This window comes from Pipra filicauda, unplaced genomic scaffold (genome assembly GCF_003945595.2).
Source record: "Pipra filicauda isolate LSUMZ 115617 unplaced genomic scaffold, ASM394559v2 scaffold354_size748207_pilon, whole genome shotgun sequence".
NCBI lineage: Eukaryota > Metazoa > Chordata > Aves > Passeriformes > Pipridae > Pipra > Pipra filicauda.
This window is the reverse complement of record NW_024104481.1, coordinates 478,476-489,766: the sequence shown is the minus strand read 5'-3', so window position 1 is coordinate 489,766 and position 11,291 is coordinate 478,476.

The window sequence follows — 11,291 nt, the reverse complement described above, 5'->3', positions numbered from 1 at the left end:
TGAAATAAAACACTTTTTCATTTCAAGAACACTGAAGAGCCAGAGATCAGTACCCAAACCTTAAATGCATACATTGAAACTACTAGGGAGTGCCTACTCCCTCCTCTGACCTCATGACACTTCATTTCTGTCCTGCACTAGGGCACATTCTCCAATGAAGAGCACAGTTATGCTTCTGCTTGTTTTGTTTCCAGTTCCAGCACCGCATCAGATCCATTCATACTGGCAGTATGATGCTGAACACCCTTTTCTGGGAAGTAAGAGCTCTGAATTTTAATTCCTCTGTCTTCTTTTACCTGCAAATATTAACGTAAGGCAGAGACTTAATATGACCACTTCTAACAGACATTTCAAAATAAAGTGACATCTGTAACTATTTTTAGAAGGTTCAGTCCTATAAATATAGGCTGAGGAACAGGTTTCAAATGGACTTAGGTACGAGCTTGTGTAATCTGTAAATGCAGCTAACTCTCCCATTTTTGACACCTCAGCCCTTTTAGTAAAATGTTATATTTTCACAGTGTCCACTGCAGATACACGCAATGTTTTATTGGAATATCAGACTGAGTTTTAGGGGACTTTAATTCTGTCTCCAGAATTTGAACACTGGTCACACAGCACAGTTTCTACTGGGGAACCAATTCCAAGTTGTTTAAACTGAGTTTAAAGTACCAGGTTTTTCACAGTCTCTTTCCCATCTTCCTTCCCACAAAACTCATACTTATGGAATCTGGAGGTGGAATTGCTGAATGATCAGGTCTTGTAATTCCCCATGTTAGGCAGAGTCTTAGAAATGTAAACATAACTTTCAGGTGTATTTTTATTACTTATTTTATGCATTCTTTTATGACTACAAGTTTTAATAGTAAAAAAGCACATATTTCTATTGAACTGATGATGCTTCATAACCTTCCTCTATACTTCCCTTGACCCTTCATGCCTTCCCATTTCAGTCTATTCACTTCCTTCATTGTTGATTTTGAAATATTTACTCTGTGACTATCTCCAGTACTGATATCTGAGAGGGGGGATGACCATGATTGAAGTTACATATGAGAATACAGAAAGCTGAAATTTGCTCTCATCAATAGCAGAGCTGGGTGTCTGTGAGGAAACACTTCAGTTTCGTCATCTGGCAAAGAAATTTATTTCTATGTTGCATAATGTATATATGATTTATGTACACAAAAGGCTCATATGTAGGCATTTGAATTAGTTTTACTGATACTAACTATTATTAGCAACTGTGAAAATGCAGTATTTTTGTTTCCATTTCAGTTGCAGTGAAAAAGGAGGGGGAGAAGAAAGGTAAATCGATGTTTTCCCTTGACTGACTTTCAGACTGTGACTGCTGTGAGAAATGTTTCCTTCGTTCAGTGATACAATTGCAATGACATACACCACCTCATGTGCTACCATCAGTCGACTTTATCCACTCCTACTGTGATAACACAGTTGTCATTTCCAGTATTGCAACTCCTTGTTAAAACAGGCCAACACAGCCCGGTATCAAACACTTCATCATTCCGACTGGGAGGAAAATGAGAGGCCTTTGTTATCACATTAGGATTTGTCAAAGAGAACAAAACTTGCAGTTCACCATGCATGCTGACCTGGCTGTTCTTCGCAGAAGTTGCTTTTCTCGGCCCATTTAATTTCCTCTTTTCAGATATGTATGGAGCTTGCATGTAACCTTTGCTGAAGCTGTTCTTTGATATTTTAACAGATTAGTGGAAAAATTTGCCCTACATCAGAGCCTAAAACATTACTTTTTTATGCTTAAAGATAAATACAATGTATTTATCAGACCCTAAATATCTATTTATAGTGTTGTCTTTAAGATTTGCCGAGTTTAAACTTTTTTTTTGTTAATTTTCTGATTTTATTCAAACAGCAAAAATAATTAAATATTAGCACTAAGGTGATATTTTTCTTTAGGCTATTCAACTTTCTTGATTATGTGGTTTATAAATCATATCTTGCTCACTAAACTGGGCAGTGGGAACATTTCCAGAACATTTCCATAGATTTCATAGGATTATTTGAGATTTAGATTTCATTTAGTAAGAAAAAAAATTGTTCTTTATTACTGATATTTACTGATGTGAGTTTTTTGGGGGGACGGTGGGGGATGGATGTCTTTTACCATTTCAAAAACATTTGGAAATTCTGTGATTCACATAAGTGAAGAATGGAGCCAACTTTTACTGTCTATACACGAAGACATCTTTAACCCTGCTAATTTATTATTTTTTCCGTTATCCCTATACACAGCTGTTAACTAAACTGGAAAAAAAAATTATATTCTCAAATGTTTTATCAGCTCATGAGTGAAATCTTGGCTGTGTTGATGTTAGTGGCAAAAGTCCCATTCATCCACTGAAGCCAAAATTTCACCTCATGTCTTTAACAGAATAATAAAATTCATTTTGGTTATCAAAAATGACCATGCTTAATAGGTATCAAGCTGGATATTTTGTCCAAAGATTAATTTGCAATAACTGAGGCATGAAAGATAGCACATGAAGCAGGGAGAATCGGAAAATTGGCAGCTACGCTTACCACCATTGGTTTTCAGACATCAAAATGCATGCTGTGTTCAAAAACATGGACTGTTACATCCTTAATGGAAAAAAAAGAGTGAGGTAATTGTTAAGGGTGCTACTTCTGTCACCCTTGCCACAGATTATGGGCCCATTCATTTACAGAAAAACATCAAGGGAATTTGTTTTAAATGCCTACTGCTTGCTCTTGGCTCATTTTTTACCAGTTAGGATTTTTTTTCCTTAACCATATTCTTTCCCAGTAAAACTGATTGAAAAATGCATTTTTAATGAACATTCTTTGAAGTTAGATCAATTTTTCCATTTCACTTTCAGGTTTATATATTTTCTGCTTAAAAAAAAATTCCTTTGATTTCTTAGTTGAAAGGATTCTACCAACATATATATGTAGGATACTTTCAAGCCCCTGGCTCAGGACAGGTTGTATGTCATTCTGGTGGATACCACAAACCTACTTCACAGAAACATGGAGGTGTGAAATGAAAGTCAGATTTAGTCATTTTTATGATATCATCATTCTATTTATTTTTGGACTAAACCACCTTCCTCTGGTTTTCTGAGATCATAACCAACATTGTCAGCAAGGAAGGTAGTGATTCTAGTGGGAAAAAAAAAGCTAGTCCAATTAAATTTTCCAGTTACTAAGGAAAACTGGTTCAGCAGTGTTCCTCTCTTCATATGTTCCTCTGATATTCTCTTAGATATTCCCTAAACCCAATAACTGGAGAGAATTAATAAGGCTTCTGCCAAAAAACAATCATGTCATGCTTTAGCTTTCTCATCTAGCTTCCTCCTCTCTCCAGGCCCAAGATGGAAAATATTGCATGCTACTAGCTAACTCCTAATATGATCAGGTTTTATTTATTTCTGCTTGTTCTGTTATCACAAGAAATTGCTCCAGGCTTGATGTGTATTCCTCTGACTGGCAATAAAAAAGGGTAGTGTTTGCTGGTTTTGCTTAAGGATACAGTATTTTTTGCACAACTGCAAAAATAATAGAAGTAGCTAGGCAGTGCTCTAAATTGACTGGCTCATTATCCAAAATATATAGTGGTAGTAGCATGCACAGTTCAAATAGCACTTTACCATTTCTCATGTGAATCATGCAGCACATATACACTCTACTCTACATGAAGCTTTCTCCAATTATTCTGTCTTATTCAAATACACATCCCTCATCTAGAAAAACAAGAATAATGGGCAATACAGAGTTACAAGCCATCATAAAAAGAGAAGAGAAGAAGATGGAATGATGCTTTCAGTTGATGGTACATTCTGCGCATAGCATAAATCAAACATGAAGGAGTTTGAAAGAGACAGAAAAGAACAAAATTCAGATTGAGAAACCTTATGTATTTCACTGATTTCTCCAAATATGAGTGGTATTAAAAGGAACCTTAAGGCACAATTTATGCATGAAATTTAGGCATTCACTATTTCTATTTGAAAGGTTAGCTCTCTCAGACTTTGTGACCAAAGTCCTAGAAAATAGTCAGCTTTAGCTTCCAGCATCATGTTATGCCTTCTTTCAACACGTGTGGGATAGAGGAGCTGTGAGAGAAATGTGTGTTGTCAGATCTGAAAGGGCAAGAGGTAATAACCCTTTGCATGAAGAAGGCACTTCCTAAACTTCCCAAGAGCAAATCTGGCTTCCAGTACACAAAACTTTTTAATTCTTGCTCATAATTCAAAGCACTGTGAGTAAGGACTCAAGTGAATTAAAATAGACTCAGGTATTGGTGAAATAACATTAAATGTCATGATCTTCAGAGCAGCTCCAGAAAACAATAAACAGAGCTGTAACACTCTGTCGTATTTCAGGATTTTTTCAGGTTTAATTGCCTTTCTTAAAGGAAAAAATATTAATAATTATTTTTATTTATATAAACAAAACCAGTATTTTTATATTTCAAAAATATTTCATAATTACAGAGAGTTCCAAAAATCCTTTGTTTGGAATGGAGCCAGATTAGAGAAAATTTCAAGTTTTCCTAGTTCTGCATAAAATGGAATTTCTCATTTCAGTTCATAGCTCGCATACCCTATTTATTTCTGACTAAAAAGGACATGGACTGAGTTGGGAATGTCAAGCAAGCAACCTTCACAAGCTTAGTAATTTCTTTCTCCAGGTCAGTGTCAGGAATTCTTGTCTTGAAGATTCTTTATGTCTGTGGTTCTAGTGAACCCAAACAGGATTTAACCACTGCATAATCCCTATGAGTTGTTTTTTCGCATGAGTACATTTAACACTCCCACTGTTTAAAGTGAATCATGAACCTGAGTTGCCAGGAAGTTGGTTTAATAGTTTTCAGAAACAAACAAACAAAAAAACCAACACACATTCACGTGACAAGTTTCATCAAAATAAATTGACAGTAGACTGTACAGGATCACATTTAGAGACTTTTTTGCAATAAATACAAGCTGGTGTAAAAAAACATGCATATAATCTGAGTGCAGCTGATATCAAACAAAAAGAGAAAATGGGCAAGACATGTACATTCAAACTCCAAAGTATATATTTTTATCAATCTAATAAAGTACAACTTCTTTCAAGTACTCCTGGTAATGGTACCATATCCATGGCTTAGAAACTGCTGCCCTGCATACAGAGTGTGGTATAAACTGGTCAAGCACAGCAGCATCCCTTTTTGATATATACAAAAATCAAGATGCTTTCCAAACTGAAGTAAAAAAGGGCTGTAGTGCATTTCAGAACTATTTAGCTTTGGAGGTGACCAGAAAAATTGGAAGTCAACAATCTTATTCATAAAGCAAATGGTAGCATGGGATTTTGGCTTAGCTGCAGAGGCCACTGGTGCAACATGAATCACAGTTTCATTATGCAGTTTTCTAACATGCATCAAAGGACAAGAAAGTGGATTACCTGATTCCATAACCTCTAAGTGTATTACACAGCCCTCTAAAAGAATTTGTAGTCCTAATCAGAGGGGTAAAAAACCCAAAAACAAATCAAAACCAAAACTAAAACAAACCAAACCAACCAAATAAACAAAAAACCCCCACAACAATATAAATATTTTTAAAACCATCTTCTTAAAATAGTGTCAAAAATTCTATGTTACATATGAGAAAATAACAAAAACACCCCCATGCTATTATGCTGTTGAAACTAGTAGTGCTATTTTGACTAGCTGAGGGTAGACATCTGTCTTATGAGGTAACAATCGTTGAATTAGCCACAAGATGGAGCCCAAAGGATCTTCCAGATGGTAGTTAACATTGCCTGCCTGCATCAGATCAAGAACTAAATAACATGGTTTTACTGAAGAACACTTCATTGGAATTTTAAACTACAGACAATGTAGTTTGTCTAAAAATATTTTTAGTTTAATAGATGACTATCCATGCACCAGTGAACTTTGACTTCTCATGCTGAAGTAATAAACCCCCAGCATTTTCAAGGAATATTGATGACCAGAGAATTTACATGAAATATGGAAAAGGATCTGAAAAGTCTGCATCGGTTAGCTGAAATTCGCTTGAGTTCTGTTTAACTTGTCTAAACTATCTTGAGGGTTTAAATAATTCATGTCCATTTTACAGGGTTATGGAAGACTTAATGATCTGTTAAGTGATGAACAGACCTTGAGGAACTAGACTCATGTACTTTCCATGTTGCAGATATTTCAGTTAGGATAATAAGACTTGGCCAAAAAACGCTCTCCAAATTGCCCGCTCAATATAAGTAGAAAGCAGGTAGAGGCATGAGTGTTGTAAACTCAAGGCTTTTCACCAAATTAATAAATTTTAAGAATTTTTTAGATGCTTAGACTAACTAACTAACTCATTCAAACATAAATGTCAAAAGTTAGTCATCTACATTGAAGCCATTCACCCCAGTCTCAGTTTAGAACTAATGGATAGAAATTAGCATCTGCAGAGAGTGTTTCATCTGTTTTGTATATCTGTCAGAATGCAATTACTTGACCCCCAGAGATACTTACATTTCTCATTTGACTATAACAGGGAATACAGTTTACGTTTAGTAACAAGAAAAGAAAACGAACGTCAGTGAACATCAGGACAGCTTGTTGTTAATTATTTTAACTTTTCCTCTCTTTTAAGAATTTGACATTGAAAGAAAAGTGAGAAGGAGCAAACAATTTGTAGATCTTAATAGCTGATTGAATGTCCACTTTCATTTACTTACATGGAGGGATTAATTCAAATATTTAACCTAGAAATTTTAACATTAAGTTTCAAGCTCCATGTTTATCTACCTAGCACCTTGTTTTCAGTATACTCATAGTTAAGGTATGTAAAACTAATGATGCTAACTTGCATCCATTTTTTTAAAAGATGACCACAACTTTATTCTCAATAGGATTTAACCTAAGCCTTAACGTTGACTACAACTTTGTTATCCATTCTAGGTAAAATTGAGATCACACTGTTTTATGTCTTATGTAACAACAAACTTGTGAAACAATTCATATTGATAGATCTGGCATAGTATTTCAACTGCAGTTATGATTACAAGTTGTGTTAATCATTCTTACATGCCTTAAAGTACAACAGTAATTTATTCAGCCCCTACTACCAAAAACTGGAGCCAGTTAAACTACTTATTTAATGATTATGGAACAACTGTGATTTCTGAAGAAAGAGTGCTCTGCGTAATTGTTGGCCTGTGTTGTTATGTTAGGTATAACACGTGTATATTGGTATCATATCAGCAACACTCACACCTGTCAATCAGCATAATAGGCTTGAACACCTGGACAACCATATAACACATGGCTAATTGGCTAAAAATTTCCCCATGTGATCAAGTATTACTTTATTGTTCTGCACAAAGATGTCTGCAAATGAACACTCAGGGGTATTCTACTCAGATGCAATTCCAGAATGCATGGTTCTTCTAGTGTTAATCTACATTTCTTTTTTTATCTATGCAGAGATCATTTTCAGAATGTGCCCCTTACAAAGTTGTAGTTAAAGAAAAAACAGTGAACAGCAGCATTTCATGAGGAATAAAGATGGTTCAGGATGTTATACCTGTAGAAGTCAGAGAGCCTCTGCTTTAATCACTATGTTAATTTCGGTAGCACACTAGAAAAGTCCATCTTCGCAAAAGATAATTGTTTTTTATTGTTCACCATTCTTATTATCAACTAATCTTTCCTGTGAAATTCTTTTTTTTTCTAGATTTTCATGGTCATCTTATTCTTATCTAATTGACATTTATTTAATAATGTATGTAAATATATTTCCAGACATTATTATGCTTTTACAAATCCAGTAATAGATAAGAAGGAGCTCAACAAAGAAGTTCATATTCAATGTATTTGCATGGAATCTGGACACACCACTGATTTCACTCAGTTACTCTTTGTGAGTCAATAATTTCTGTTGCAATAAAACATGGCCTAAGCTCGGCTATGTTTTGTCTCAGTTATATGTAAATGGAAAACTGATATTTCTAAAAGTGAAAGCTTATTAAACATACTCTCCCTCATCTGTATGTTCCCATCCCACAATTTCAGGGAAGAGCACATGAAAACATCAGAAGCTGAGGATGATATTGAGAGGAAGCTCTTCAGGTCTTTCACCACATGTGCCTAAAGATGAAATGCATTAATGCAGCAGATGTACCTCATCCACATTTGACTGAAATTTTATTCTTTCCAGCTCCGTCGATAGAAGATTTGTCTTGCTGGGATTTTAAGACTTATACTACTTTAAATATATAAGCTTTCAGTGCTACCATGCAAGATTGCTGTTTCAACAAGACTTACATTTCCCAGTGCATTTCTGTTGTTTAAGGGACAAGCTGGGAAACAGAGAAAGATTGGGATCATTACTGATGATCCCTGAAGGCATGCATCTCAGATTGAAATTGAAGTAATTCCTCTCATTAAAAAGCATTTAAAAATGTTGGAAATGTCTGTACTTCTTTGCTACTTCTACTATATTTCCATCATGCTCGAGTTTCTCCCCTCCTCTGTCTGGACCACTTTTTGGTTTTCCCTGCTATATAAAGTACCCTTGAACTGCCAGTTAAAAATAAGTCTTAAAAAACAAGTTGCTCTAGACAACAACAGCAAAATCCCCCAAAACTAAGTGTCAGCTCATTTTTCCCTATACAGCCCGAAGGCATAAAGCAAACCAAACAGCAAGGACACAAACATGCTAACTGTATGAAAAGTAGATAGATATCTTGGGCCAGGCTGCTCTAGTACTGGAAATAACTGTGAGAAAGAACTGTGAGAGCAGCCTGACAACTTTTTTTAAAGGAAAGAGGCAATATGAAGATCAGTCTGTTGAAGTGAATACCCTGCAGGCTCTAATACCAGTGATTAACTATTAATGATAAGAGCAAAGCATGGAATTTTAGGAAGGTTTGTCTTAATCATTTACCCTATTATCATCCTTCAGCCACTGCTGAAACATTGATCCAAGGAAGTCTGTGGAGCTGCACAGACTCAAACGAGCACTCCCTGACCATGAATAAGCATTAGACCGCAGCTGGAAGCTCAAGCTCTCTGCTTCTCTTCAAACCTTCCAGACAGCCTTAATCACTTAGTATTTCATACCGGTCATATTAATGTGGGATAATACTTTCTTAATGTGTAGAAAAATATTCTGGAAAATTACAGGTCTAAAGTAAACCAGAAATTTAAAACTAATGGTATAGGGAATTAAGAGATCCTGTAAGGGCAAGGCTTACACAGCATGCACTGTAATTTAATTGTATACAACTTCCTCTATTTATGCCACCACCACCACACACTTCCTGCTTTCTTTGCTTTCACTCAGCCATAGGGTAACTATTAGCCATACACAATCAAGGCAATTTTTTAACGTAGAGCAGAGGTCAGGCTGAAAACAAGCCATTCTCTTTTTAGGAATCTTGCTGCAGCTAATCTGCTTTATGAGTCATTTTTTTAGACATATGCTCATTAGACAGTTTTTTCTACACAATCAGTCTGCCAGCTGCTCAGCTAACCAGCAGGACTTGAGTAGGACACAGGCAGATATGAGAGATCATGTCTCCTGATCTAGAAAATTATGGGATCATCTGACTTCTCCTTTGAATGACAAAGAGTACAGACAATAACTTCACAAAGGCAGGAAACTGCTCCTTAACAGATTGATAAATCCTAATATCCCTTCTTTTTTTCTGAACTTATTATCATCTGAGTCATTTTGAACTGGCCTAATGTAAGTAATATATTTTATTCTATTTGAATTCTTTTTAATGCAGTTCCCTCACAGTCTTAAAAACCTTGCAGTGACTAGAATAAAACTGTTTTGTTTAACCTTAAATTAAAAATGCATTGATGATTAGGGAGAATGATGTGGCCTCTTAAGCTCCTGAAACTTAAATTTTTAAGGAGGAATATCCATTTATTTGTATAGAGGCCAAATTTTTAGTTTATCTGGAGTTCATTTTCAGGGAGAATGAACTCAAATAGGAAAATCAAAGATTTATCCTTCATCATGATGTATAAATTGCAAGGTATACTTCTCAAATAATTGGAATTCTGTTGAAAGATTCCTGTTGATTTTGATTTTTCTTTTGGCCTGTAGTGTTGTTAAAGATTAAGTTTATGGATGTGCTGTGTGCTCATTTAATGCCCAGTCCAAAACCTGTTAATGAATCTTTGTTTTCTCTTTAACGAGAAATAAACAAAGCTCTTGCTTTGTCTAATGGAAAGTATTTATTTATTAAAAAGTATTATTTATTTATTTATTATAAAGTATTATTTATAATACACATGTAACTATGCAATTAGAAATAATGTTTCTCAGATACATGCATTGTTATTCTGTCATTCTTCACTAAAACAAATAGTTCTGGCATTGCTTTCATTTCCTTTGTAACATATTCTTTTCTTACAGAGTGTGTACACTCACAAATGTATTTGCTGTCTGAATGGAAATCACTGTTATCCAGATGGAAAATAGACATGTTATAATCAAAAAGCACATTTTGCTTTTAGCCTTACCAATTTATGGTTCAATAAAGCACAGGATTTCTTTTCTGAACCAATATCAGAAGCTAATTTACAAAAATATGTCATATATAGTTAATGCCCCTGTGGCCTTCAGAATAGCAGGCAAGAGTCAAAGAAAATTTTAGATGAATGTGAAAAACAGCAAGATATCTACAAAGCACAATTTCCAAGTTTAATTTAGAATAGCAGAAAAGAAATTTCAAAAACATATTGCTGAGGATAGAACCAGATGATTTCACTGATCCAGTTCAGATCTTATGTAGCTTCAAGTATCTCATCAATAATCCAACTGTTCTCTTTAGATCCAAATCTGACCCTGTTCCTCTTCTAATATAGTTTAAGTGTTAAACAAATGAAGATAAAGTACTTATTTAGGACTGAATTTTCTAACACTGTGAACAATAAAGACTTATTTACCCAACAGATACTCCTGTTAGTTAATGACATCAGAACAACTGAAGTGAGACCAAGAGGTCATTTAGCCCAACACTGGCCAAACCATCAAATGCTGGCTTGCACTTTCAGTGCAAGATACTACATGCAATGAGATTCCCAGAGCAGCAGAACACCAGAACATCCTCTAAAAATTTTTAACTTTAGAAGACCTTCGTTACTTCATCAAAATATCTGCTAGAAATATCTCTGAGTGTTATGCCAGAAATAAGAAGGTTGAACTTTTAGGCAAAGCTCAGATAGAAGCAATCTCAGTGTTCAATCTCTGTCTTGACACTGGCACTATATG